The sequence below is a fragment of the Somniosus microcephalus genome, chromosome 15 (genome assembly GCF_052327205.1).
Source record: "Somniosus microcephalus isolate GS21.2 chromosome 15, FLI_Smic_1.0, whole genome shotgun sequence".
NCBI classification, from domain to species: domain Eukaryota; kingdom Metazoa; phylum Chordata; class Chondrichthyes; order Squaliformes; family Somniosidae; genus Somniosus; species Somniosus microcephalus.
The window spans coordinates 122930635-122957437 of NC_141001.1; the positions used below are offsets into that span (position 1 = coordinate 122930635).

A 26803-nucleotide genomic window follows, 5' to 3' on the forward strand; every position below is an offset into this window, starting at 1 on the left:
AGCAGTTGCTGTAGTTAGTTTTAGATTTTGATGTGTCGGGAGCAACTGTTGCGCTGCCGGAGCCTCAGGGAGTGAGAGAGCAATTGGCCAGAGGTTCTTCCTGAATTGGCCACGTTTCTTTGTCTGTTCCAAGAGGCAGCATTGCTGGGAGGTGGGGCGGGAGTGAGCTAGGTTATACTGGATGGGGCGAGTGTGGTTATACGGGACGGAGTGAGCGAAGTTATACTGGCTGGAGCGAGCGTGGTTATACTGGATGGAACGTGGTTATACTGGATGGAGCGAGGTTATACTGGATGCAGCGAGGTTATACTGGATGGAGCGGGTGAAGTTATACTGGATGGAGCGAGCGTGGTTATACTGGATGGAGCAAGTGTGGTTATACTGGATGGAGCGAGATTATACTGGATGGAGCGAGGTTATACTGGATGGAGCGAGGGTGGTTATACTGGATGGAGCGAGCGAAGTTATACTGGATGGAGCGAGTGTGGTTATACTGGATGGAGCGAGGTTATACTGGATGGAGCGAAGTTATACTGGATGGAGCGAGGTTATACTGGATGGAGCGAGCGAAGTTATACTGGATGGAGTGAGGTTATACCGGATGGAGCGAGTGTGGTTATACTGGATGGAGCGAAGTTATACTGGATGGAGCGAGTGTGGTTATACTGGATGGAGTGAGGTTATACCGGATGGAGCGAGTGTTGTTATACTGGATGGAGCGAAGTTATACTGGATGGAGCGAGTGTGGTTATACTAGATGGAGCGAGGTTATACTAGATGGAGCGAGGCAGGTTATACTGGATGGAGCGAGCGAAGTTATACTGGATGGAGTGAGGTTATACCGGATGGAGCGAGTGTGGTTATACTGGATGGAGCGAAGTTATACTGGATGGAGCGAGTGTGGTTATACTGGATGGAGCGAGGTTATACTGGATGGAGTGAGGTTAGATACATAGATACATAGAAGATAGGAGCAGGAGTAGGCCATTCGGCCCTTCGTGCCTGCTCCGCCATTCGATGAGATCATGGCTGATCCTTTAATTCAGTATCCCGTCCCCGCCTTCTCTCCGTAACCCTTAACCCCTTTTGCCCGTAGAAATATATCTAATTCCCTCTTAAATATATTTAATGAGCTGGCGTACACTGCCCTCTGTGGCAATGAGTTCCACAGGTCCACCACTCTCTGAGTGAAGAAATTCCCCCTCATCTCTGTCCTAAATGGTTTAGCCCTTATCCTTAAATTATGTCCTCTAGTTCTGTTCTCACCCGCCAAGGGAAACATTCCTTCTGCATCCAGTCTGTCTAGACCTGTCAGAATTTTATACACTTCTATGAGGTCCCCTCTCAATCTTCTAAACTCCAGTGTGTACATCCCTAAACTACATAGTCTCTCCTCATAGGTCATTCCCGCCATTCCTGGTATCAGCCTGGTGAATCGCCGCTGCACCCCCTCCATGGCAAGAACATCCTTCCTCAGATGAGGCGACCAAAACTGTACACAGTACTCGAGGTGTGGTCTCACCAGTGCCCTGTACAGCTGCAGCAAGGTATCCCTGTTCCTGTATTCTAACCCTTTTGCTATGAAGGCCAGCATACCGTTTGCCTTCTTGACCGCCTGTTGCACCTGCATGCTCGCCTTCAGTGACTGGTGTACAAGAACACCCAGGTCTCTCTGTACTTCCCCCTCTCCCAATCTATTGCCATTTAAATAATAATTTGCCCTCCCGTTCCTGCACCCAAGGTGGATAACTTCGCACTTGTCCACATTATAGTGCATCTGCCATTTATCCGCCCAATCGCCCAGTCTGTCCAAATCGCTCTGGAGCTTCCTGGTCTCTTCCTCTGAGCCCACCCCCCCTCCTAGTTTAGTGTCGTCTGCAAATTTGGAAATGCTGCATCCGACTCCCTGATCCAGGTCATTAATGTAAATTGTGAACAGCTGGGGGCCCAGGACAGATCCCTGTGGTACCCCACTTGTTACTGCCTGCCATTCAGAAAATGAGCCGTTTATTCCAACTCTCTGTTTTCTATCTGACAGCCAGTTCCCTATCCACGCCAAAACTTTCCCCTTTATCCCATGAGCCTCAATTTTCCATGCTAATCTTTTATGTGGGACCTTATCGAAGGCCTTTTGGAAGTCCAGGTACACCACATCTACTGGCTCTCCCCCATCTATTCTACCAGTTACTCCCTCAAAAAATTCCAATAGATTAGTCAAGCACGATTTACCCTTTGTAAATCCATGTTGACTCTGTCCTATCCTGTCCCCATTTGCTAAGTGCTCCGCTATTTCATCCTTAATGATGGACTCCAGCATTTTTCCCACAACTGATGTAAGGCTTACAGGTCTGTAATTACCTGCTTTATCCCTACCCCCCTTTTTGAATAGTGGGGTAACGTTAGCTACCCTCCAATCCATCGGCACTGTTCCCGAGTCTAATGAATTCTGAAAAATCATCCTTAGTGCATCCGCTATCTCTAGGGCCACCTCCTTCAGTACCCTAGGATGCATGTTATCAGGCCCTGGGGATTTGTCCACCTTCAATCCCTTTAGCTTCCTTAACACCATATCCTTAGAGATATTGATTTGCGTCAGTTCCTCCTTTGCCAATGTCCCTATTTTTCCCGATATCCCAGGGAGGTTTTTTGTGTCTTCCTTCATAAAGACTGACCCAAAGTATGCATTTAGTTGATCTGCCATTTCCTTATTTCCCATTATATATTCCCCCGTATCTGACTGCAATGGACCAACTTTGGTTTTCACCAGTCTTTTCCTTTTGATATACTTATAAAAGCTTTTGGAGTTAGTTTTTATATTTTCCGCCAGCTTGTTTTCGTAAGCTATTTTGCCCCTCTTGATTATGCCCTTTGCCCTCCTTTGCTCTATCTTAAACTGTTCCCAATCTTCCGCTCTGGCGCTTTTTTTGGCTATTTTATACGCCCTATCTTTGGATTTTATGCTGTCTCTAATTTCCCCTGTTATCCACGGTTGAGTCACCTTTTTAGATTTCCTTTTATGCCAGATTGGTATAAACAATTTTTGCAATTTTGTCATTCTATCTTTAAATGTTTGCCATTGTTTATCTACCTCCAGTCCTCCCAGGAACGTTGTCCAATCAGACCTACTCAGTTCCCGTCTCATGGCATCATAATTCCCCTTGTTTAAATTCAGGACCTTAGTCTCTGAGTCAATTTCTTCGCTCTCCATTTCGAGTGAGAAATCGATCATGTTATGATCGCTCTGACCCAAGGGTCCCCGTACAACAAGATTACTGATTAGTCCCTTCTCATTGCACAGTACCCAGTCCAATATAGCCTGTTCCCGAGTTGGTTCCTCGACATATTGATCCAGATAACCATCCCTCAAACACTCAAGGAATTCCTCCTCCTCATTATTTTTACTGATTAGGCTAGTCCAATCTATATGTAAGTTAAAGTCACCTATGATGACAGCTGTGCTCTTATTGCACGCTTCTCTAATTTCCCTCGTGATGCCCTCCCTAACCTCTATTTTACTATTTGGAGGCCTATATACCACTCCTATTAATGTTTTTCGCCCCTCGCTATTTCTTAGCTCCACCCATATAGATTCTGTATTAACTGAGTTAATATCCTTCCTTTCAATTGCATTTATCCCCTCTTTTACTAGCAATGCTACCCCTCCTCCCTTTCTTTTTTGTCGATCCTTCCTAAATACTGAATACCCCTGTATGTTAAGCTCCCAGCCCTGCTCACCCTGCAACCATGTTTCCGTAATCCCAATTAGGTCATAATTATTAACCTCTATTTCCACAGCTAATTCATCTACCTTGTTCCTGATGCTTCTCGCATTAAGGTATAAAACCCTCAGGCTTTTTTTATGCTCACATTTTTTATGAATTAGTTTGGCCCTTTGTTTTTTGTTCCTCACCCTTTTATCATTTATTTCTGTCTGCCTTTCACTTTCCTCTATTTCACTACATAGGTTTCTAGCCCCCTGCCATACTAGTTTAAATGCTCCCGAACTGCTTTATCAAAAATTACCCCGAGAACATCAGTTCCATCTCTGCACAGGTGTAGACCGTCCCTTTTGTATAGGTCACACCTACCACAAAACTGGTTCCAATGCCTCAAAAATTTAAAACCCTCCCTCTTACACCACTGCTCAAGCCACGTATTTAGCCTAACTATCCTGTTCTCTGTACTCTTACTAGCACGTGGCACTGGTAGTAATCCAGAGATTACTACCTTCGAGGTCCTACTTTTTAGCTTGGCTCCTAACTCCCGAAATTCTACTTGTAGGACCTCTTCCCTTTTTTTAGCTACGTCGTTGGTACCAACATGTATCACGACAACTGGCTGTTATACTGGATGGAGTGAGTGTGGTTATACTGGATGGAGCGAGGTTATACTGGATGGAGCGAGTGTGGTTATACTGGATGGAGTGAGGTTATACTGGATGGAGCAAGTGTGGTTATACTGGATGGAGCGAGGGAGGTTATACTGGATGGAGCGAGTGTGGTTATACTGGATGGAGCGAAGTTATACTGGATGGAGCGAGCGTGGTTATACTGGATGGAGCGAGGTTATACTGGATGGAGCAAGTGTGGTTATACTGGATGGAGCGAAGTTATACTGGATGGAGCGAGCGTGGTTATACTGGATGGAGCGAGGTTATACTGGATGGAGCGAGTGTGGTTATACTGGATGGAGCGAGGTTATACTGGATGGAGCGAGTGTGGTTATACTGGATGGAGCGAGTGTGGTTATACTGGATGGAGTGAGCGAAGTTATACTGGATGGAGCGAGGTTATACTGGATGGGGCGAGGGAGGTTATACCGGATGGAGCGAGGTTATACTGGATGGAGCGAGTGTGTTTATACTGGATGGAGCGAAGTTATACTGGATGGAGCGAGTGTGGTTACACTGGATGGAGCGAGGTTATACTGGATGGAGCGAGGGAGGTTATACTGGATAGAGTGGGGTTATACTGGATGGAGCGAGGGAGGTTATACTGGATAGAGTGGGGTTATACTGGATGGAGCGAGGGAGGTTATACTGGATGGAGCGAGCGAGGTTATACTGGATGGAGCGAGGTTATACTGGACGGAGCGAGGTTATGCAGGATGGAGCGAGGTTATACTGGACGGAGCGAGCAAGGTTATAGAAACATAGGAGCAGGAGTAGGCCATTCGGCCCCTCGAGCCTGCTCCGCCATTCAATGCGATCATGGCTGATCATCCAAATTCAGTACCCTGTCCCTGCCTTCTCCCCATATCCCTTGATCCCTTTAGCCTTAAGAAATATATCCAACTCCTTCTTGAATATATTTAAATGAATTGGCCTCCACTGCCATCTGTGGTAGAGAATTCCACAGGTTCACCACTCTCTGGGTGAAGAAATTCCTCCTCATTTCTGTCCTAAATGGCCTACCCCTTATCCTTAGACTGTGACCCCTGGTTCTGGACTCCCTGACCATTGGGAACATCCTTCCCGCATCTAATCTGTCCAGTCCTGTCAGAATTTTATAAGTTTCAATGAGATCCCCTCTCATTCTTATAAACTCCAGCGAGTACAAGTCCAATCGACCCAATCTCTCCTCATACGTCATTCCTGCCATCCCAGGTATCAGCCTGGTGAATCTTCGCTGAACTCCCTCCATGGCAAGAACATCCTTCCTCAAATAAGGCGACCAAAGCTGCACACAGTACTCAAGATGTGGTCTCACCAAGGCCCTGTACAACTGCAGCAAGACATCCTTGTTCCTGTAATCAAACCCTCTCGCTACGAAGGCCAACATACCATTTGCCTTCTTAACCGCCTGCTGCACCTGCATGGTTACCTTCAGCGACTGGTGCACAAGGACACCCAGGTCTCGTTGCACTTCCCCTTCTCCCAATCTATTGCCATTCAGATAATAATCTGCCTTCCTGTTTTTGCCACCAAAGTGGATAACCTCGCATTTGTCCACGTTATATTGCATCTGCCATGCTTCTGCCCAATCACCCAACCTGTCCAAATCATCCTGGAGTTTCTCAGCATTCTCCTCACAGCACACACGCCCACCCAGCTTTGTGTCGTCTGAAAATTTGGAGATATTACATCTAGTTCCCTTGTCTAGATCATTAATATATATTGTGAATAGCTGGGGCCCAAGGACCGATCCCTGCGGCACCCCACTAGTCACTGCTTGCCACTCGGAAAAGGACCCGTTTATTCCAACTCTGCTTTCTGTCTGCCAACCAGTTCTCTATCCAAGTCAATACCTTGCCCCCAATCTCATGTGCCTTAACTTTACACGCTAATCTCTTATGCGGGACCTTATCAAAAGCTTTCTGAAAGTCCAAATACACCACATCCCCTGGTTCTCCCTTATCTATTTTACCAGTTACATCCTCAAAAAATTCCAGTAGATTAGTCAAGCATGATTTACCTTTTCTAAATCCATGTTGACTTTGTCAGATCCTGTCACTGTTTTCCAAGTGCTCTGCTATTACATCTTTTATAATGGACTCTAGCATTTTCCCCACTACCAATGTCAGGCTTACCGGTCTGTAATTCCCTGTTTTCTCTCTACCACCTTTTTTGAATAGTGGGGTAACATTAGCTACTCTCCAATCCATGGGTACTGTTCCAGATTCCATCGAATGCTGGAAGATGATCAGCAAAGCATCAACTATTTCTAGGGCCACTTCCTTAAGTACCCTAGGATGTAGATTATCAGGCCCTGGGGATTTATCGGCCTTCAATCCCATCAATTTCCCTAACACCATTTCCCTACAAATACTGATTTCTTTCAGTTTCTCCCTTTCATCAGACCCTATGTTCCCCGACATCTCTGGGAGGTTATTTGTGTCCTCCTTTGTGAAGACAGAACCAAAGTATGAATTTAGTTGGTCTGCCATTTCTTTGTTCCCCATTATAAATTCCTCTGATTCTGACTGCAAGGGACCTACGCTTGACTTCACCAATCTTTTTCTCTTCACATATCTATAAAAGCTTTTACAGTCAGTTTTTATGTTCCCAGCAAGCTTACTCTCATATTCTATTTTCCCTTTCTTAATTAATGGAAACATAGAAACATAGAAGATAGGAGCAGGAGTAGGCCATTTGGCCCCTCGAGCCTGCTCCGCCATTCAATGAGATCATGGCTGATCATCCAAATTCAGTACTCTGTCCCTGCCTTCTCCCCATATCCCTTGATCCCTTTAGCCTTAAGAAATATATCCAACTCCTTCTTGAATATATTTAATGAACTGGCCTCCATCGGCCTCTGTGGCAGAGAATTCCACAGGTTCACCACTCTCTGGGTGAAGAAATTCCTCCTCATCTCTGTCCTAAATGGCTTACCCCTTATCCTTAGACTATGACCCCTGGTTCTGGACTCCCCAACCATCGGAAACATCCTTCCTGCATCTAGTCTGTCCAGGCCTGGCAGAATTTTATAGGTTTCGATGAGATCACCTCTCAATCTTCTAAACTCCAGTGAGTATAAGCGCAATCAACACAATCTCTCCTCATACGTCATTCCTGCCATCCCAGGTATCAGCCTGGTGCATCTTCGCTGCACTCCTTCCATGGCAAGAACGTCCTTCCTCAGATAAGGCGACCAAAACTGCACACAATACTCAAGGTGCGGTCTCACCAAGGCCCTGTACAGTTGCAGCAAGACATCCTTGTTCCTGTACTTGAATCCTCTCGCTACGAAGGCCAACATTCTATTTGCCTTCTTAACCACCTGCTGCACCTGCATGCTTACCTTCAGCGACTGGTGCACAAGAACACCCAGGTCTCTTTGCACTTCCCCTTCTCCCAATCTATTGCCATTCAAATAATAATCTGCCTTTGTAGGAATGTCTAGTTCCTATCAAGAGACTGAGGTCAACTCAGGCGATCAAACAAACGATGTTTAATGTGAAACTAATTGAGTTTAACAAACAGATGCAAGAAAACTACGTATACAGGTCTAGTCAGTTCGGAAGCTCTGGAAGCCGTGATGCGACGTTGGTACTGGTGCAAAACACCTGGCTGCCTCCTGGTGGCTGATGAGTTGATTGGATGCGGACCATGGCTCTGTTGGAGTCGGAAGGAAATCCCCTGGTACGCGTAGCGGCTGGCCATAGACGAGCTCTGCCGAGGACGAGCGAAGATCTTCCTTGGGTGCCGTGCGAAGACCCAACAGGACCCATGGTAGCCTGTCCACGCACCCAGCGCCTTGGAGGCTGGCCCTCAATGCGGCTTTGAGCGACCTGTGAAACCGTCCGCACAGGCCGTTCGCCTGTGGATGGTAGGCTGTGGTGCAATGTAGCTTGATGCCGAGCCCCTGAGCCACTGCGTTCCAGAGCTCAGAGGAAAATTGCGGTCCACGATCAGAAGAGATGTCCGCCGGTACCCTGAAACGGGCGACCCAAGAGGAGATGAATGCCCTGGCTACGTCTGCCGAAGTGGTGGATGACAAGGGAACTGCCTGTGGCCATCTAGTGGTGCGGTCTACCATCGTAAGGATATGTGTAAACCCATGAGAAGGTGGAAGTGGCCCCACCAGGTCCACATTCACGTGATCGAACCGTCGCTCTGGAACAGCGAAGGTGGCCAATGGAGCTTTGACGTGACGCTGCACCTTGGCCTTTTGGCAGACCACGCAGGTGTTGGCCCAGTCGCGAACATCCATATGCATGCCCTGCCAAACGAACTTGGACGACATCAGCCTTTGCGAGGCCTTCATGCCAGGGTGTGACAACCCGTGTATGGCGTCAAACACTTTTCGGCGCCAGGCGACCAGCACGATAGGGCGAGGATCTCCTACGGAGACGTCACAAAGTAGCGTGGACCCTGCGGCGTGGAATTTGACGTCAGCTGCTTGGAGGCTAGAGGGGCTGGTTCGTTAAGGTTGCACCTCTGGATCCCAGGCTTGATCCACAGCCATGAGGGCATAGTCGATGCCGAGCTGGACTGCCTGAACGGTCGCGCGGGAGAGGCAATCCGCCACCAGGTTGTCTTTACCAGCCACGTGCTGAATATCAGTAGTGAATTCAGAGATAAGCGTTAACTGACGCTGTTGTCGGGCTAACCACGGTTCGGCAGTCTTGGCCATTGCGAACGTTAGTGGCTTATGGTCTACAAAAGCTGTGAAAGGACGTCCTTCCAGCAAGAACCGGAAATGGCGGATAGCCAGAAAAAGAGCCAGCAACTCCCGGTCGAAGGTACTGTACTTCCGCTCATTTCGCCGTAGTTGACGGCTGAAGAATGCCAGCGGTTGCCACGTTCCATTTACCCACTGTTCCTGCACTGCACCGATGGCGTAGTCTGACGCGTCGGTGGTGAGGGCGATGGTGGCACTTGGCAGCGGGTGCGCCAGCATGGTCGTGTTGGCAAGGGCGCTTTTTGTGTCAACGAACACCCGGTCCATGTCGACCGTCCAGCTTACCGGGTCCTTGCCAGACTTGCCCTTGAGGACCTCGTACAGGGACTGCATGAGCAGAGCTGCCTTAGGCACAAAGCGGTGGTAAAAATTTACCATCCCGAGGAACTCCTGCAGGGCCTTGATGGTCTGCGGGCGCGGAAAGGATGTCACCGCCTCTACCTTTGCTTGCAAAGGCACCGATCCCTCCGATGTAATGCGATGTCCTAGGAAATCAATGTGGGGCAGACCAAACTGACACTTGGCCGGTTTGAGAATCAGGCCGTGTTGGCTGAGGCGACGAAAGAGGGTGCGTAGGTGCGCGATGTGTTCCTCCTTATTTCGACTGGCCACGAGGATGTCGTCTAAATAGACGAAAAGTAACTTGAGGTCCCGCAGCACGGAGTCCATGAGGCACTGGATAGCCTGGGCAGCATTCTTCAACCCAAAAGCCATCCTCAGAAATTCAAAAAGGCCGAATGGGGTGATGACTGCGGTCTTCTGCACGTCCTGCGGGTGTACCGGGACCTGGTGGTAGCCTCGGACCAGATCCACCTTGGAAAACACGGTGTTCCCAGCCAAATGGGCAGAGAAATCCTGAATGTGGGGGATCGGGTATCGATCAGGAGTGGTAGCGTCGTTAAGTCGCCGATAGTCGCCGCATGGCTGCCATCCGCCGCCAGGTTTCGGTACTATGTGGAGAGGCAAAGACCAGGGACTATTGGACCGGCGAATAATCCCCAGGCGTTCCATCGTAGCAAACTCCGCCTTCGCGACCGCCAGCTTGCCAGGTTCGAGGCGCCGGGCCCGCGCGTGGACCGGGGGGCCGGTGGTAGTGATGTGGTGTTCCACACCATGCTTCCTGGCCATAGAGGAGAACGTAGGTCTGGTCAGGTCCGGAAATTCACCGAGCAGGCGAGCGAACTCGTCCGGAGTTGGGAAAGTGCAGGAGACGGTGCGCAACATGGTGGTGCCACGGTGGCAAGGAATGGAGTGGAATGTGGCCGCGTTGATCAGCCGCCGGTTCCTCACATCGACCAGGAGGCCGTTGGCGCACAGGAAATCCACGCCGAGGATGACGTGTGAAACCCTGGCCATAACAAATTCCCAAACAAATTGCTGGCCGCCGAAGCACACCTGGACCCGCCGTTTGCCGAAGGTCCGGATAGCTCCGCCGTTAGCTGCTTCTAGTGAGAGGCCGTGCCTCCCAGCTTGAACATCAATAGCGGACACGGGTATAATGCTGCACTGTGCGCCAGTGTCGCATAGGAATCGCCGACCAGAGATGGAATCGATGATGAACAACAGCTTGCCAGAATTTCCGATTGCCATCGCAGCCACGGGGCACCCGTCAGACCCGTTCTTCTTTTGCCGGGGTTGCAGTTGTTTTTTTTTGGGAGAGAAGCTGCAGGGAGGACGGCAACATCTGGCTTTCGCGCCAAACCGCGCGTGTTAGGAGCACAGCCCCGAAGGTTGAGGAGTTGGGGTGGCGTCTGTGGGGGATGGGCACCTCGTGGCAGCGCAGTACTGCTGCGTCACCGCGAAAATCTTGTCCGCTTCGGCAGCAAGCGCTGCGCAGTCTGAGACTTCGGACCTGGCCAGGGCAGCTTGTATTGCTCCGGTAACTGACTGAGGAAGAGCTCCCTAAAGAGGAAGCATTCCGGTTCGGAGCCAAGGAGCGTGAGCATTTGGCTCATGAGCTCAGACGGCTTGGAGTCCCCGAGGCTGGGCATAGCGAGCAGTCGGCGGGCGCACTCCGACTTTGTGAGCCTGAAGACCTGTAACAACCGTGCCTTGATTGTTTCATACTTGCGGTCGTCCGGGGGGTGTCAGGCAGGCTGACGATCCACGACACGGTGGAGCTGTCGAGTGCAGAGACCACGTAAAAATATCGGGTCTGATCCGCAACGATGTTCCGTAATGCAAACTGGGCTTCGACCTGGATGAACCAGGCGGTCGCTTGTTGCTCCCAGAATTGCGGCAGCTTCAATGCAACGGCGTTCGTTTCCATGCTTCGTTCCTTCTGCGAAAACCTTTCGCAAAAGTCGGGGTCACCAATGTAGGAATGTCTAGTTCCTATCAAGAGACTGAGGTCAACTTAGGCGATCAAACAAACGATGTTTAATGTGAAACTAATTGAGTTTAACAAACAGATACAAGAAAACTACATATACAGGTCTAGTCAGTTCGGAAGCTCCACGAGGACTGCTTGGACGGTCCCGTGGCTGGCGTCATGACGTCATCACGTTTTTCCCACCAATGGGGGATCATGTGATGAACGGCATGACGTCACCACGTTTGCCCGCGCTCTTAAAGGGACCGCGCTCTGTACATGCAAACAGTATATACAAAGATACAGACTCAGGCTGTAGTTAACATATTGTTAAAGGGAATTATATACATTTGATCGGAGTCCCTTAGTGGCTCTGCCACACCTTCCTGTTTTTGCCACCAAAGTGGATAACCTCACATTTATCCACATTATAGTGCTTTTGCCATGTTTCTGCCCAATCACCCAACCTGTCCAAATCGTACTGGAGTTTCACGACATCCTCCTCACAGCATACCCTCCCACCCAGCTTTGTGTCGTCTGCAAATTTGGAGATATTACATCCAATTCCCTCATCCAGATCATTAATATATATTGTGAACAGCTGGGGTCCAAGGACCGATCCTTGCGGTACCCCACTCGTCACTGCCTGCCACTCGGAAAACGACCCGTTTATTCCAACTCTTTGCTTTCTATCCGCCAACCAGTTCTCTATCCAAGTCAATACCTTGCCCCCAATCCCATGTGCCTTAATTTTGCACGCTAATCTCTTATGCGGGACCTTATCGAAAACCTTCTGAAAGTCCAAATACACCACATCCACTGGTTCTCCCTTATCTATTTTACCAGTTACATCCTCAAAAAATTCCAGTAGATTAGTCAAGCATGATTTAACCTTTTCTAAATCCATGTTGTCTTTGTCAGATCCTGTCACTGTTTTCCAAGTGCTCTGCTATTACATCTTTTATAATGGACTCTAGCATTTTCCCCACTACCAATGTCAGGCTTACCGGTCTATAATTCCCCGCTTTTTCTCTACCACCTTTTTTGAATAGTGGGGTAACATTAGCTACCCTCCAATCCATGGGTACTGTTCCAGAGTCTATGGAGTTCTGGAAGATGACCAGCAATGCATCTACTATTTCTAGGGCCACTTCCTTAAGTACCCTGGGATGTAGATTATTAGGCCCAGGGGATTTATCGGCCTTCAGTCCCATCAATTTTCCTAACACCATTTCCCTACAAATACTGATTTCTTTCAGTTCCACCCTTTCATCAGACCCTATGTTCCCCGGCATCTCTGGGAGGTTATTTGTGTCCTCCTTTGTGAAGACAGAACCAAAATATGTATTTAGTTGGTCTGCCATTTCTTTGTTCCCCATTATAAATTCCTCTGATTCTGACTGCAAGGGACCTACGCTTGACTTCACCAATCTTTTTCTCTTCACATATCTATAAAAGCTTTTACAGTCAGTTTTTATGTTCCCAGCAAGCTTACTCTCATATTCTATTTTCCCCTTCTTAATTAATCCCTTTGTTCTCCTTTGTTGAATCCTAAACTGCTCCCAATCCTCAGGATTATTGCTTTTTCTGGCCAATTTATATGTCCTCTCCTTGGATCTTATGCTATCCCTAATTTCCCTTGTTAGCCACGGTTGAGTCACCTTTTTTGTTTTATTTTTATGCCAAACTGGGATGAACAAATTCTGTAGTTCATCCATTCAGTCTTTGAATGTTTGCCATTGCCTATCCACCGTCAACCCTTTGAGTGACATTCCCCAATCAATCCTACCCAACTCGCGCCTCAGACCATTGTAGTTTCCTTTATTTAAATTTAGGACCCTAGTCTCTGAGTCAACTACTTCATTCTCCATCATAATGAAGAATTCAATCATATTATGATCGCTCCGACCCAAGGGGCCTCGTACAACAAGATTGCTAATTAATCGTTTCTCGTTACATAATACCCAGTCTAAGATGGCCTGATCTCTGGTTGGTTCCTCGACATATTGGTCCAGGAAACCATCCCGTAAACACTCCAGGAATTCCTCCTCCACAATATTGTTACTAATTTGGTTAGCCCAATCTATATGTAGATTAAAGTCACCCATGATTACTGCTGTGCCCTTATTGCAGGCTTCTTTAATTTCCCTTTTAATGCCATCCCTTACTGTTTGGAGGTCTGTATACCACTCCCACTAACGTTTTCTGCCCCTTAGTATTTCTCAATTCTACCCATACAGATTCCACATCATCAGAGCTAATATCCTTCCTTACAATTGTGTTAATCCCTTCTTTAACCAGTAATGCTACCCCACCTCCCCTTCCTTTTTGCCTATCTTTCCTGAATATCGAATACGCCTGGATGTTGAGTTCCCAGCCTTGGCCATCCTTGAGCCACGTTTCCGTAATCCCAACCAAATCATATTCATTTACTTCTATTTGTGCAGCCAGTTCATCCACCTTATTACGAATGCTCCTCGCATTAAGACACAAAACCTTCAGGCTTGTTTTTTTAACGCTCTTAGAACTATTAGAATTATTATTTACTGTGGCCACGTTTGATTTAAACCGTTGATTTCTCTGACTGCCACTTTTGTTTTTCTCCTTCCTATCTTTTGCTTTTATCCTTGTATCCCTTTCCTCTGTCTCCCTGCTCAGGTTCCCAACCCCCTGCCATTTTAGTTTAAACCCTCCCCCAGAGCACTAGCAAACACTCCCCCAGGACATCGGTTCCAGCCCTGCCCAGGTGCAAACCGCCTGGTTTGAACTGGTCCCACCTCCCCCAGAATCGGTTCCAATGTCCCAGGAACTTGACTCCCTCCCCGTTGCACCTTTCCTCCAGCCACGTATTCATCTGAAATATCCTTCTATTTCTACTCTGACTAGCACGTGGCACTGGTAGCAATCCTGAGATTACTACCTTTGAGGTCCTATTTTTTAATTTACCTCCTAACTCCCTATATTCAGCTTTTAGGACCTCATCCCAGTTCTTACCTATATCGTTGGTACCTCTATGCACCACGACAACTGGCTGTTCACCCTCCCCTTCCAAGATGTTCTGCAGCCGCTCTGAGACATCCTTGACCCTTGCATCAGGGAGGCAACACACCATCCTGGAATCGCGTTTGCGGCTGCAGAAACGCCTATCTATTCCCCTTACAATAGAACCCCCTATTACTATAGCTCTACGCCTCTTTTTCCTCCCGTCCTGTGCAGCAGAGCCACCCCTGGTGCCAGGAAGTTGGCTGCTGCTGCTTTCCTCTGATAAGCCACCCCCCCCAACAGCACTCAAAGTGGTGTACCTGTTTGAGAGGGGGATGTCCACAGGGGACCCCTGCACTACCTGCCTGCGCCTAGTACTCTGCCTGTTGGTCACCTGTTCCCTTTCTGCCTGTCCAACCTCTACCTGCGGTGTGTCCAACTCCGTAAACGTGCTATTCACGATGTCCCGAGCATCGTGAACGCTCCAGTATGTATCCAATCGCAGCTCCAGTGCTGCAATGTGGTCTGTCAGTAGCTGCAGCTGGATGCACTTCCTGCACATGTAGTTGTCAGGGACACAGGATGTGTCCTCATTTGTCCTCCTTTGTTGAATCCTAAACTGCTCCCAATCCTCAGGTTTACTGCTTTTTCTGGCCAATTTATATGTCCTCTCCTTGGATCTTATGCTATCCCTAATTTCCCTTGTTAGCCACGGTTGAGTCACCTTTTTTGTTTTATTTTTATGCCAAACTGGGATGAACTAATTCTGTAGTTCATCCATGCGGTCTTTGAATGTTTGCCATTGCCTATCCACCGTCAACCCTTTGAATGACATTCCCCAATCAATCCTACCCAACTCGCGCCTCAGACCATCGTAGTTTCCTTTATTTAAATTTAGGACCCTAGTCTCTGAGCTGATTACTTCATTCTCCATCTTAATGAAGAATCCGATCATATTATGATCGCTCCGACCCAAGGGGCCTCGTACAACAAGATTGCTAATTAATCCTTTCTTGTTACATAATACCCAGTCTAAGATGGCCTGATCTCTGGTTGGTTCCTCGACATATTGGTCCAAGAAACCATCCCTTAAACACTCCAGGAATTCCTCCTCCACAGTATTGTTACTAATTTGGTTAGCCCAATCTATATGTAGATTAAAGTCACCCATGATGACTGCTGTGCCATTATTGCATGCTTCTCTAATTTACCTTTTCATGCCGTCCCCAACCTCCGCATTACTGTTTGGAGGTCTATATACCATTCCACTAACGTTTTCTGCCCCTTGGTATTTCTCAGTTCTACCCATACAAATTCCACATCGTCAGAGCTAATATCCTTCCTTACAATTGTGTTAATCCCTTCTTTAACCAGCAATGCTATCCCACCTCTTTTCCTTTTTGCCTATCTTCCTGAATATTGAATACCCCTGGATGTTGAGTTCCCAGCCTTGGCCACCCTGGAGCCATCTTTCCGTAATCCCAATCAAATTATATTCGTTTACCTCTATTTGCGCAGCTAATTCATCCACCTTATTACGAATGCTCCTCGCATTAAGACACAAAGCCTTCAGGCTTGTTTTTTTAACGCTCTTAGACCTATTAGAATTATTATTTACTGTGGCCATGTTTGATTTAAACCGTTGATTTCTCTGACTGCCACTTTTGTTTTTCTCCTTCCTATCTTTTGCTTTTATCCTTGTTTCCCTTTCCTCTGTCGCCTTGCTCAGGTTCCCAACCCCCTGCCATTTTAGTTTAAACCCTCCCCCAGAGCACTCGCAAACACTCCCCCTAGGACATCGGTCCTGGCCCTGCCCAGGTGCAAACCGTCCGGTTTGAACTGGTCCCATCTCCCCCAGAACCGGTTCCAATGTCCCAGGAATTTGAATCCCTCCCCCTGGCACCATTCCTCTAGCCATGTATTCATCTGAAATATCCTTCTATTTCTACTCTGACTAGTACGTGCCACTGGTAGCAATCCTGAGATTACTAACTTTGAGTTCCTATTTTTTAATTTACCTCCTAATTCCCTATATTCCGCTTTTAGGACCTCATCCCGCTTTTTACCTATATCGTTGCTATACTGGATGGAGCGAGGTGACACTGGATGGTTTGAAGTTATACTGGATGGAGCGAGTGTGGTTATACTGGCTGGAGCGTGGTTATACTGGATGGAGCGAGTGTGGTTATACTGGATGGAGCGAGTGTGGTTATGCTGGATGGAGCGAGGTTATACTGGATGGAGCGAGTGTGGTTATACTGGATGGAGCGAGGTTATACTGGATGGAGCGAGGTTATACTGGATGGAGTGTGGTTATACTGGCTGGAGCGTGGTTATACTGGATGGAGCGAGTGTGGTTATACTGGATGGAGCGAGTGTGGTTATGCTGGATGGAGCGAGGTTATACTGGATGGAGCGAGTGTGGTTATACTGGATGGAGCGAGGTTATACTGGATGGAGCGAGGTTATACTGGATGGAGCGAGGTTATACTGGATGGAGCGAGGTTATACTGGATGGAGCGAGTGTGGTTATACTGGATGGAGCGAGTGTGGTTATACTGGATGGAGCGTGGTTATACTGGATGGAGCGAGTGTGGTTATACTGGATGGAGCGAGCGAGGTTATACTGGATGGAGCGAGGTTATACTGGATGGAGCGAGGTTATACTGGATGGAGCGAGGTTATACTGGATGGAGCGAGGTTATACTGGATGGAGCGAGTGTGGTTATACTGGATGGAGCGAGTGTGGTTATACTGGATGGAGCGTGGTTATACTGGATGGAGCGAGTGTGGTTATACTGGATGGAGCGAGCGAGGTTATACTGGATGGAGCGAGGTTATACTGGATGGAGCGAGGTTATACTGGATGGAGCGAGGTTATACTGGATGGAGCGAGGTTATACTGGATGGAGCGAGTGTGGTTATACTGGATGGAGCGAGTGTGGTTATACTGGATGGAGCGAGGTTATACTGGATGGAGTGAGTGTGGTTATACTGGATGGAGAGAGGTTATACTGGATGGAGTGAGTGAGGATATACTGGATGGAGCGAGTGTGGTTATACTGGATGGAGAGAGGTTATACTGGATGGAGCGAAGTTATACTGGATGGAGTGAGGTTATACTGGATGGAGCGAAGTTATACTGGATGGGGCGAGCGAGGTTATAATGGATGGAGCGAGGTTATACTGGATGGAGCGAGTGTGGTTATACTGGATGGAGCGAGCGAGGTTATACTGGATGGAGCGAGTGTGGTTATACTGGATGGAGCGAGCGTGGTTATACTGGATGGAGCGAGGTTATACTGGGTGGAGCGAGCGTGGTTATACTGGATGGAGCAAGGTTATACTGGATGGAGCGAGGTTTTACTGGATGGAGCGAGGTTATACTGGGTAGAGCGAGGTTATACTGGGTGGAGCGAGGTTATACTGGATGGAGCGAGCGTGGTTATACTGGATGGAGCGAGGTTATACTGGGTGGAGCGAGCGTGGTTATACTGGATGGAGCGAGGTTATACTGGATGGAGCGAGTTTATACTGGATGGAGCGAAGTTATACGGGATGGAGCGAGGTTATACGGGATGGAGCGAGGTTATACTGGATGGAGCAAGGTTAGAGTCATACAGTCATAGAGTTATACAGCACAGAAAGAGGCCCTTCAGCCCATCGCGTCCGCGCCGGCCATCAGGCCCTGTCTAATCTAATCCCATTTTCCAGCATTTGGTCCGTAGCCTTGTATGCTGTGGCATTTGAAGTGCTCATCTAAATGCTTCTTGAATGTTGTGAGCGTTCCTGCCTCTACCACCCTTTCAGGCAGTGAGTTCCAGATTCCAACCACCCTCTGGGTGAAAAAGTTCTTACTCAAATCCCCTCTAAACCTCCTGCCCCTCACCTTGAATCTATGCCCCCTGGTTATTGACCCCTCTACTAAGGGAAAAAGTTCCTTTCTATCTACTCTCTCTATGCCCCTCATGATTTTGTACACCTCAATCAGGTCCCCCCTCAGCCTTCTCTGCTCCAAGGAAAACAACCCCAGCCTGTCCAGTCTCTCTTCACAGCTGAAGCGCTCCAGCCCAGGTAACATCCTGGTGAATCTCCTCTGCACCCTCTCCAATGCAATCACATCCTTCCTATAGTGTGGCGACCAGAACTGCACACAGTATTCCAGCTGTGGCCTAACCAGCGTTTTGTACAGCTCCATCATAACCTCCCTGCTCTTATATTCTATGCCTCGGCTAATGAAGGCAAGTATCCCATATGCCTTTTTAACCACCTTATCCACCTGTTCTGCTGCCTTCAGGGATCTATGTACATGCACACCAAGGTCCCTCTGATCCTCTGTCTTTCCTAGGGTCTTACCATTCATTGTGTATTCCCTAGCCTTGTTAGTCCCTCCAAAATGCATCACCTCGCACTTTTCAGGGTTAAATTCCATTTGCCACTGTTCCGCTCATCTGACCAACCCATCTATATCGTCCTGCAGACTGAGGCTACCCTCCTCGCTATTTACCACCCCACCAATTTTCGTGTCATCTGCGAACTTACTGATCATACCTTTTACATTCACATCCAAATCATTAATGTAGACCACAAACAGCAAGGGACCCAGCACCGATCCCTGCGGTACCCCACTGGACACAGGCTTCCAGTCACAAAAACAACCTTCGACCATCACCCTCTGCCTTCTGCCACTAAGCCAGTTTTGGATCCAATGTGCCAAGGCACCCTGGATCCCATGGGCTCTTACCTTCTTGACCAGTCTCCTATGCGGGACTTTATCGAAAGCCTTACTGAAATCTATGTAGACCACATCCACTGCACTACCCTCATCCACACACCTAGTCACCCCCTTGAAAAATTCACTCAAATTAGTCAGACATGATCTTCCCTTGACAAAGCCATGCTGACTATCCCTGATTAATCCTTGCCTCTACAAGTGGAGACTAATTCTGTCCCTCAGAATTTTTTCCAATAATTTCCCTGCCACTGATGTTAGGCTCACTGGCCTGTAATTCCCTGGTTTATCCCTACTACCCTTCTTGAATAATGGTACTACGTTAGCTGTTCTCCAGTCCTCTGGCACATCCCCTGTGGCCAGAGAGGTTTTGAAAATTTGTGTCAGAGCCCCTGCAATCTCCTCCTTTGCCTCACACAGCAGCCTGGGATACATCTCGTCCGGGCCTGGGGATTTATCCACTTTTAAGCCTGCTAAAACCGCTAGTACCTCCTCCCTCTCGATGCTAATATGTTCAAGTATATCACAGTCCCCCTGCCCAATTTCTATGTCTACATCGTCCTTCTCCATAGTGAACACAGATGCAAAAAATTCATTTAAAACCCCACCTACATCTTCTGGCTCCACACACAGATTGCCACTTTGGTCCCTAATGGGCCCTACTCTTTCCCTAGTTATCCTCTTGCCCTTAATATACTTATAAAACACCTTAGGATTTTCATTTATTTTGCTCGCCAGTGTTATTTCATGGCCCCTCCTCGCTCTCCTAATTTCTTTCTTAAGTATCCCCCTGCACTTTTTATACTCCTCTAGGGCTTCCTCTGCCTTTAGTCCTCTGTATCTGCCAAAAGCCCCCCTTTTTTTCCTAATCCATTCTCGTATATCCCTTGACATCCAAGGTTCCCTGGGCTTGTTGGTCCCACCCTTGACCTTTACGGGAACATGTTGCCATTGTACTCTCTCAATTTCCTTTCTGAAAGACTCCCATTGCTCCGATGTGGATTTTCCTACAAGTAGCTGATCCCAGTCCACTTTGGCCAGATCCTGCCTTATCATATTAAAATCGGCCTTCCCCCAATTTAGAACCTTTATTTCCGGTCCATCTCTGTCCTTTTCCATGACTACCTTAAATCTCACCGAATTATGGTCACTGTCACCAAAGTGCTCACCTACTAACACTTCTACCACTTGCCCGGCCACATTCCCTAGAATTAGGTCCAGTACCGCCCCCTTTCTTGTAGGACTTTCTACATGCTGGCTCAAAAAGCTCTCCTGGATGCACTTTAAGAATTCTGCACCCTCTAAGCCTTTCACACTCTGACTATCCCAGTTAATATTGGGGAAGTTGAAATCCCCCACTATTATTACCCATTATTATTATTTGCACATTTCTCTGAGATTTGCCTACATATCTGTTCCTCTATCTCCCCCTGACTGTTTGGGGGCCTATAGTACACTCCCAGCAAAGTGCTTGCCCCCTTTTTGTTTTTAAGTTCTACCCATATGGCCTCATTAGAGGAACCTGTTAATATATCATCCCTCCTTACAGCAGTAATTGACTCCTTAATTAATATTGCGACACCCCCTCCTCTTTTACCACCCCCCCCTCTGTCTCGCCTGAAGATTCTATACCCCGGAATATTGAGCTGCCAGTCTTGCCCCTCCCTCAACCATGTCTCCGTGATAGCAACAATATCATACTCCCATGTGTTCATCAACACCTTCAGTTCATCCACCTTATTCGCAAGACTCCTTGCATTAAAATATAAATGCCATCCAGCCTTGCCCTACTCCCTTGTGCCGTTACATATTTGCTCTGCCTTCCAAGCTGACTTGTTTTTTCCTCTATATTTGGCTGTACATCACCCCCTATTATAGCTCCGCTCTGTATCCCATCCCCCTGCCAAGTGGGTTTAAACCCCCCCGAACAGTGCTAGAAAACCTCCCTGCAAGGATATTTGTCCCGTTCCGGTTCGGGTGCAACCCGTCCGACTTGTACAAGTCCCACCTTCCCCAGAAGCAGACCCAGTGATCCAGGAAACTAAAGCCCTCCCTCCTGAACCAACTCATTAGCCACGCATTCATCTGCTCTATCCTCCTATTCCTATACTCACTAGCACGTGGCACCGGGAGTAATCCAGAGATTACAACCTTTGAGGTCCTGCTCTTTAACCTGCTACCTAGCTCCCTAAATTCTTGTTGCAGGACCTCATCCCTCTTCCTACCCATGTCGTTGGTCCCAATGTGAACCACGACCTCTGACTGTTCACCCTCCCTCTTCAGGATGCCCTGCAGCCATTCAGTGACATCCTTGACCCTGGCACCAGGGAGGCAACAAACCATCCTGGAGTCATGTCTACGGCCACAGAAACGCCTATCTGTTCCCCTTACGATAGAATCCCCTACCACTATTGCTCTTCCACTCTTTTTCCTCCCTTCCTGAGCAGCAGAAGCACCCCTGGTACCAGGAAGTTGGCTGCCGCTGCCTTCCCCTGGTAAGTCATCCCCCTCAACAGTATCCAAATCGGTACACCTGTTTGAGAGGGGGATGGCCACAGGGGTCCCCTGCACTACCTGCCTGCTTCTACTGCTCCGCCTGATGGTCACTCATTTCCCTTCTGCCTGTGCAGCCCTTACCTGCGGTGTGACCAACTCACTAAACGTGCTATCCACGACCCTCTCAGCATCACGAATGCTCCAAAACTCATCCATCCGCAGCTCCACTGGATGGAGTGAGCGAGGTTATACTGGATGGAGCGAGGTTATACTGGATGGAGCGAGTGTGGTTATACTGGCTGGAGCGAGGTTATACTGGATGGAGCGAGCGAGGTTATACTGGATGGAGTGAGCGAGGTTATACTGGATGGAGCGAGCGAGGTTATACTGGATGGAGCGACTGTGGTTATACTGGCTGGAGCGAGGTTATACTGGATGGAGCGAGCGAGGTTATACTGGATGGAGCGAGCGAGGTTATACTGGAGGGAGCGAGGTTATACTGGATGGAGCGAGTGTGGTTATACTGGATGGAGCGCGGTTATACTGGATGGAGCGACTGTGGTTATACTGGTTGGTGCGAGGTTATACTGGATGGAGCGAGTGTGGTTATACTGGATGGAGCGAGGTTATACTAGATGGAGCGAGTGTGGTTATACTGGATGGAGCGCGGTTATACTGGATGGAGCGACTGTGGTTATACTGGTTGGTGCGAGGTTATACTGGATGGAGCGAGTGTGGTTATACTGGATGGAGCGAGGTTATACTAGATGGAGCGAGTGTGGTTATGCTGGATGGAGCGAGGTTATACTGGATGGAGCGAGTGAGGTTATACTGGATGGAGCGAGTGTGGTTATACTGGATGGAGCGAGGTTATACTGGATGGAGCGAGTGTGGTTATACTGGATGGAGCGAGCGAGGTTATACTGGATGGAGCGAGGTTATACTGGATGGAGCGAGTGTGGTTATACTGGATGGAGTGAGGTTATACTGGATGGAGCGAGTGTGGTTATACTGGATGGAGCGAGTGTGGTTATACTGGATGGAGCGAGGTTATACTGGATGGAGCGAGTGTGGTTATACTGGATGGAGCGAGGTTATACTGGATGGAGCGAGTGTGGTTCTGCTGGATGGTGCGAGGTTATACTGGATGGAGCGAGCGTGGTTATACTGGATGGAGCGAGTGTGGTTATACTGGATGGAGCGAGGTTATACTGGATGGAGCGAGTGTGGTTATCCTGGATGGAGCGAGGTTATACTGGATGGAGCGAGTGTGGTTCTGCTGGATGGTGCGAGGTTATACTGGATGGAGCGAGTGTGGTTATACTGGATGGAGCGAGGTTATACTGGATGGAGCGAGTGTGGTTATGCTGGATGGAGCGAGGTTATACTGGATGGAGCGAGTGTGGTTATACTGGATGGAGCGAGGTTATACTGGATGGAGTGAGTGTGGTTATACTGGATGGAGCAAGGTTATACTGGATGGAGCGAGGTTAGACTGGATGGAGCGAGTGAGGTTATACTGGATGGAGCGAGGTTATACTGCATGGAGCGAGTGTGGTTATACTGGATGGAGTGAGGTTATACTGGATGGAGTGAGGTTATACTGGATGGAGCGAGGTTATACTGGATGGAGCGAGCGAGGTTAGACTGGATAGAGCGAGGTTATACTGGATGGAGCAAGGTTATATTGGATGGAGCGAGGTTATACTGGATGGAGCGAGCGAGGTTATACTGGATGGAGCGAGGTTATACTGGATGGAGCGATCGGGGTTATACTGGATGGAGCGAGGTTATACTGGATGGAGCGAGCGAGGTTATACTGGATGGAGCGAGGTTATACTGGATGGAGCGAGGTTATACTGGGTGGAGCGAGGTTATACTGGGTGGAGCGAGGTTATACTGGATGGAGCGAGTGTGGTTATACTGGATGGAGTGAGGTTATACTGGATGGAGCGAGTGTGGTTATACTGGATGGAGCGAGCGAGGTTATACTGGATGGAGCGAGGTTATTCTGGGTGGAGCGAGGTTATACTGGGTGGAGCGAGGTTATACTGGGTGGAGCGAGGTTATACTGGATGGAGCGAGTGTGGTTATACTGGATGGAGTGAGGTTATACTGGATGGAGCGAGTGTGGTAATACTGGATGGAGCGAGGTTATACTGGATGGAGCGAGTGTGGTTATACTGGGTGGAGCGAGGTTATACTGGATGGAGCGAGGTTATACTGGATGGAGCGAGTGTGGTTATACTGGATGGAGCGAGGTTATACTGGATGGAGCGAGTGTGGTAATACTGGATGGAGCAAGGTTATACTGGATGGAGCGAGTGTGGTTATACTGGGTGGAGCGAGGTTATACTGGATGGAGCGAGTGTGGTTATACTGGATGGAGCGAGGTTATACTGGATGGAGCGAGTGTGGTTATACTGGATGGAGCGAGGTTATACTGGATGGAGCGAGTGTGGTTCTGCTGGATGGTGCGAGGTTATACTGGATGGAGCGAGCGTGGTTATACTGGATGGAGCGAGTGTGGTTATACTGGATGGAGCGAGGTTATACTGGATGGAGCGAGTGTGGTTATCCTGGATGGAGCGAGGTTATACTGGATGGAGCGAGTGTGGTTCTGCTGGATGGTGCGAGGTTATACTGGATGGAGCGAGTGTGGTTATACTGGATGGAGCGAGGTTATACTGGATGGAGCGAGTGTGGTTATGCTGGATGGAGCGAGGTTATACTGGATGGAGCGAGTGTGGTTATACTGGATGGAGCGAGGTTATACTGGATGGAGCGAGTGTGGTTATACTGGATGGAGCGAGGTTATACTGGATGGAGTGAGTGTGGTTATACTGGATGGAGCAAGGTTATACTGGATGGAGCGAGGTTAGACTGGATGGAGCGAGTGAGGTTATACTGGATGGAGCGAGGTTATACTGCATGGAGCGAGTGTGGTTATACTGGATGGAGTGAGGTTATACTGGATGGAGTGAGGTTATACTGGATGGAGCGAGGTTATACTGGATGGAGCGAGCGAGGTTAGACTGGATAGAGCGAGGTTATACTGGATGGAGCAAGGTTATATTGGATGGAGCGAGGTTATACTGGATGGAGCGAGCGAGGTTATACTGGATGGAGCGAGGTTATACTGGATGGAGCGATCGGGGTTATACTGGATGGAGCGAGGTTATACTGGATGGAGCGAGCGAGGTTATACTGGGTGGAGCGAGGTTATACTGGATGGAGCGAGTGTGGTTATACTGGATGGAGTGAGGTTATACTGGATGGAGCGAGTGTGGTTATACTGGATGGAGCGAGCGAGGTTATACTGGATGGAGCGAGGTTATTCTGGGTGGAGCGAGGTTATACTGGGTGGAGCGAGGTTATACTGGGTGGAGCGAGGTTATACTGGATGGAGCGAGTGTGGTTATACTGGATGGAGTGAGGTTATACTGGATGGAGCGAGTGTGGTAATACTGGATGGAGCGAGGTTATACTGGATGGAGCGAGTGTGGTTATACTGGGTGGAGCGAGGTTATACTGGATGGAGCGAGGTTATACTGGATGGAGCGAGTGTGGTTATACTGGATGGAGCGAGGTTATACTGGATGGAGCGAGTGTGGTAATACTGGATGGAGCAAGGTTATACTGGATGGAGCGAGTGTGGTTATACTGGGTGGAGCGAGGTTATACTGGATGGAGCGAGTGTGGTTATACTGGATGGAGCGAGGTTATACTGGATGGAGCGAGTGTAGTTATACTGGATGGAGCGAAGTTTTACTGGATGGAGCGAGGTTATACTGGGTGGAGCGAGGTTAGACTGGATGGAGCGAGGTTATACTGGATGGAGCGAGTGTGGTTATACTGGATGGAGCGAGGTTATACTGGATGGAGCGAGGTTATACTGGATGGAGTGAGTGTGGTTATACTGGATGGAGCGAGGTTATACTGGATGGTGCGAGTGTGGTTATACTGGATGGAGCGTGGTTATACTGGATGGAGCGAGTGTGGTTATACTGGATGGAGCGAGGAGGTTATACTGGATGGAGCGAGGTTATATTGGATGGAGCGAGGTTATACTGGATGGAGCGAGGTTATACTGGATGGAGCGAGTGTGGTTATACTGGATGGAGCGAGGTTATACTGGATGGTGCGAGTGTAGTTATACTGGATGGAGCGAGATTATACTGGATGGGGCGAGTGTGGTTATACTGGATGGAGTGAGGTTATACTGGATGGAGCGAGTGTGGTTATACTGGATGGAGCGAGGTTATACTGGATGGGGCGAGTGTGGTTATACTGGATGGAGCGAGGTTATACTGGATGGAGCGAGTGTGGTTGTACTGGATGGAGCAAGGTTATACTGGATTGAGCGAGGTTATACTGGGTGGAGCGAGGTTATACTGGATGGAGCGAGGTTATACTGGATGGAGCGAGGTTATACTGGATGGGGCGAGTGTGGTTATACTGGATGGAGCGAGGTTATACTAGATGGAGCGAGTGTGGTTGTACTGGATGGAGCAAGGTTATACTGGATTGAGCGAGTGTGGTTATACTGGATGGAGCGAGTGTGGTTATACTGGATGGAGCGAGTGTGGTTATACTGGATGGAGCGAGTGTGGTTATACTGGATGGAGCGAAGTTATACTGGATTGAACGAGTGTGGTTATACTGGATGGAGCAAGGTTATCCTGGATGGAGCGAGGTTATACTGGATGGGGCGAGGTTATACTGGATGGAGCGCGGTTATACTGGATGGAGCGAGGTTATACTGGATGGGGCGAGGTTATATTGGATGGAGCGAGGTTATACTGGATGGAGCGAGCGAGGTTATACTGGATGGAGCGTGGTTATACTGGATGGAGCGAGGTTATACTGGATGGAGCGAGGTTATACTGGATGGGGCGAGGTTATATTGGATGGGGCGAGCGTGGTTGTATTGGATGGGGCGAGCGTGGGTATACTGGATAGAGCGAGCGTGGTTATATTGAATGGAGCGAGTTTGATGGTCTTTCTGACTCTCCATTTGGCCCCTCGAGCCTGCTCCGCCATTCAATAAGATCATTGCTGATCTTCGACCTCAACTCCACTTTCCTGCACTATCCCCATATCCCTTGATTCACTTAATATTCAAAAATCTATCGATCTCAGTCTTGAATATACTCGACG

At 48.5% G+C, this 26803-nt stretch overlaps 1 protein-coding gene across 6 annotated transcripts in view; it reads left to right on the top strand.

The window, feature by feature from the left end:
- LOC147107204 (inositol 1,4,5-triphosphate receptor associated 1-like) overlaps window positions 1-26803 on the top strand; it is a 251510-nt gene that overhangs the window by 140848 nt on the left and 83859 nt on the right. The window lies entirely within an intron of this gene.